A 3815-nucleotide genomic window follows, 5' to 3' on the forward strand; every position below is an offset into this window, starting at 1 on the left:
TAAAGCCAATGAATAGTACTATTTAAATTGGGAATTACATAAAATTTAAATTATATTTCAATGAAGTTAAAAAGGGGGCTCTAGTATTCTGATTTCTTTTCTTTCTTTTTTTTTTTTTTAAGAGGGAGTCTCGCTCTTTTGCCCAGGCTGGAGTGCAGTGGCATGATCTCAGCTCATTGCAACCTCCGCCTCCGGGGTTCAAGCGATTCTCCTGCCTCAGCCTCCTGAGTAGCTGGGATTGCAGGCATGTGCCACCATGCCCAGCTAATTTTTTGTATTTTTAGTAGAGATGGGATTTCACCGTGTTAGCCAGGATGGTCTCCATCTCTTGATCTGCTCACCACCTCAGCTACCCAAAGTGCTGGGATTACAGGCGTGAGCCACCGTGCCCGTCCTATTCTGATTTTTAAAAAATGTCTATTTTGGAGATAATATTTAGTTGTTAAGTGGTGAAATTATACACCTAGAAGTACTGGGACTGCTTTTGCTTTAGTAGCAAAAAATAGTTTGCGTTAAGCCTCCAAATGTTTTTCTTCATCTTTTATTAGAACGAAGAAGTTAAAAATCTACCTTCTGTAAAATTAAATCCATTAAATTGCTTCAGGAGTCAGAGTTATTTTAAAAAATATTTTTATGTTTATAATATAATAAGAGAAGGGGCTATCACTATGTTGCCCAGGCTGATCTTAAAGTCCTGGGCTCAAGCACTCGGCCTCCCAAAGTGCTGGGATTTCAGGCATGAGCCGTTATACCTGGCCTGATGCTTACATTTTTGATTGAGGAATAAATAGAAACTTAGTGTTAGATGAATGGGTGACTGCAAGGCTTGAGAAGACACGAAGGCAACCTGAAGGCAGCATGAGCTGCCCACCACAAGCTCTTGTGTATCATGTGCTCTTAGAGAAAAATCCTAAAATTGCTACCAAGAAAACTTAGAGACATACCCTTCACCCATGAAATATAATCATAAAAGTTTTATTGTAAATTGCAAGCCAATTTTATTCCTAACTCTATGAGACAAAAGAAAACGAAAACCAAAAACTTCTATCAGCCTGACCTGGGGCTCCAGGATAGAATTAAGCCCTAATGGCTGAAGGCATCCATGGTCTAGAATGGTTCTAGTTTTCTACCATTTTACGGAAAGCCAAGACTCAAATTATTTTCTATATTTAGTGATGCAGATAACTTTGGTTAAGAAAGATACTCACTTGTCTTTTGAGATATAATCCTAATTTTCTGAATACAACTGTGTTTTCATATGTCATGTAATAAACAATACTTTCACAAGGCACACAGCTAGGAAAGAACACAATACTCTCAGTTTTAAACCCAAGAATTAGAAATTGTGAAACACCACTATTAACCCCATTTTTTGAGACTCTAGCAGAATTGGGTAATAGCAATTTTCAGAATTATCATACAATCCTTTTGGTGATTTGTTGATATCTTTTATTTCTGTTCTTCTAGAAGATCATATCTTTAGAGTATCATCAGAGAAAAAGCAAAATTCATCAGCATGCTAATTTCTCAGAAAAACATATTTGTTTTAGACCATCTTACTTTAAAATTAAGTGTTTAACAAAAACAGCACCATTAAGTCACAACCATATCAGTGGGTTTTTTTGTCCATATAATTATTGTTTTGTAAATGGAGTCCTGTCATTAAGCTTTAGTTCCATAGAAACTAATATTCTGGAAGACATACCTTTTAACGGCACTGTGAAGCTCTTCAGCATTCATAAATCTCATACTTGGAGCTGATGGAGAGGAAAGAGAGCCTTAGAGAGCATCTGGGTTCAGCCATTCTGGCGATGGATGAAGGTCTTCTGAAGTCTCTGCTGGTGTGTTTGTTGGGCAGGAGAGCTGGCTTCCTGCCTCCAATTAACTGGTAAATAATATTACAGTCTGAGCTGTTCTGAGCCCAGCTAAGATGGTTTTAGAGTGCTGTTTCTCAGAGAGGATACAGAAAGCTAATCAGAATTGTCAGCATAATTCCTCTCTGCTTAGTGTCAGGAAACAAGCCTTGTTTATTTCAAATGACTATGCTCAAGAAATTGCATTTTGTTATGGTTCACCAGAAACAAAGGTGAACCTACAACTAGCAGTAAGAAAATCTTTGTTAAAACAAAAGTCATTGTTAAAAGTGTTAAAGTCCAGTTCTTCTGAATTAGATTAATTGAGTGCCTACAACTATATATAAAGAGCACCAGCTCGGAAGCTGAAAATAGAGGAATAAGATAGCGTCCATTTTTGCAAGGTAGGTGAAGGGATTGGTGATGTTAGGCAAGACACACCCTTTCTTTGGGCCTTGGCTGCCTCACCTGAGAAAGGTGAGCTGCCTCCCCTTTCCCTGCCTCACCTGAGAAAGGGAAAAGCAAGGGGATTTGACCACCTGCTTTCGAAGGTTCCTTTCAGGTTAAAAAGCATTTTAAAAAGCAAACAAGCCTCGCATGGTGGCTCACATTTGTAATCCCAGCACTTTGGGAGGTCGAGGCAGGCAGATCAGCTGAGGTCAGGAATTTGAGACCAGCCTGGTCAACAGGGTGAAATCCTGTCTCTCCTAAAAATACAAAAATTACCTGGGCATGGTAGCTCATGCCTGTAATCCCAGCTACTCCAGAGGCTGAGACAGGAGAATCGTTTGAATCTAGGAGGCAGAGGGTACAGTGAGCCGAGATTGCGCCATTGCACCTCAGCCTAGGCGACAAGAGCAAGAATCCATCTCAAAAAAAAAAAAAAAAAAAAAAAAAAAGCAAAGCAAACAAACAACAGAATGTCCTTATTTCAGCCATCCTTAAAAAGCAGAGTTAGCTTTACCTGAAATTCCATATTTTAAATGATAATCATACACATAAAAGAGAAGCATCTGTCTGGTCATATTGTTGAAATGATTCTTTGTCATTTGTACCAGAATTTTGCAGATTATATTTTTTGCCATCAACTTTTCTTATTCCATCAAGCAGGATAAGCCACATTTTTTTTTACTGTGAATATACTTTATTTAGTCATTTTTGTTTATACTTGAATTCAAAATTTATATCCTTGCCTGTGAGTTTCTTAGACACCTGAAAAAGTTTCAACGTTGCGTTCTACATTGTTTTTCTATGCTTTGTCCAAATGAGTCTTTATGAGACTGTTGCCATTCAGTTTCACGTGGATTCTCTTGTCCACAATTTCATTTGGGAAGAACAAGTCCTTGGTGATAGAGTCATGCATGACTTTCAGAGTATGGCTCCTGGGATGCTTTCGCTTATTTTTTTGTACAGCTTTTTCGAGTTGGCTTAGGCAGAATTCTCCCCTGAGCATTAAAGACAACATGCTTCCTCCTGAACTTTTTCTCCGATTCACATACCAGCCAGACTTGGATTTTCTAGAAAGATTTCAGTTGAGGAATGGGAGCAAAGATTATGATAGCTTTCTCATCATCACCAATTTCAATTTCCTTGGCTGCTGTAAAACTGAGCTCGATAAGTGGAGCCTTGAGGTCTGAGTTAATCCCCAGCTCCGGAGAAGCCTGGGAGATGCCAGACTTGAAATTGTCTGGATTCTCGCTGTTGGGCTTCATGATCTTGGCACTCGAACTTAACATGGCCTTCTCCTTGCTGAGCGCCAGCTTAGGAAGAGCAAAACCACATTTTAAAACCAGTTTGTCAGGAATTTGCAATCATTTTCTAGCTAAGATGGAATGAGACCCCGTTTCTTCACTACACATTTGCAGGCATCCAAAACCCTATCCCATGTGGGGATGATAGGGCGTACCTTGGTTAGCGTGGGTGCCCCAGAGTTAGCATGCTGGGAAGGTTTCTTACCTGGAG

General features: G+C 39.3%; 1 pseudogene; it reads right to left on the reverse strand.

The window, feature by feature from the left end:
* Window positions 1–3005: 3005 nt before the first annotated feature.
* On the reverse strand, window positions 3006–3589 carry LOC108306877 (annotated as a pseudogene).
* Between the last annotated feature and the right edge of the window lie 226 nt (window positions 3590–3815).

This window comes from Cebus imitator, unplaced genomic scaffold, assembly GCF_001604975.1.
Source record: "Cebus imitator isolate Cc_AM_T3 unplaced genomic scaffold, Cebus_imitator-1.0 Scaffold75, whole genome shotgun sequence".
Lineage (NCBI taxonomy): Eukaryota > Metazoa > Chordata > Mammalia > Primates > Cebidae > Cebus > Cebus imitator.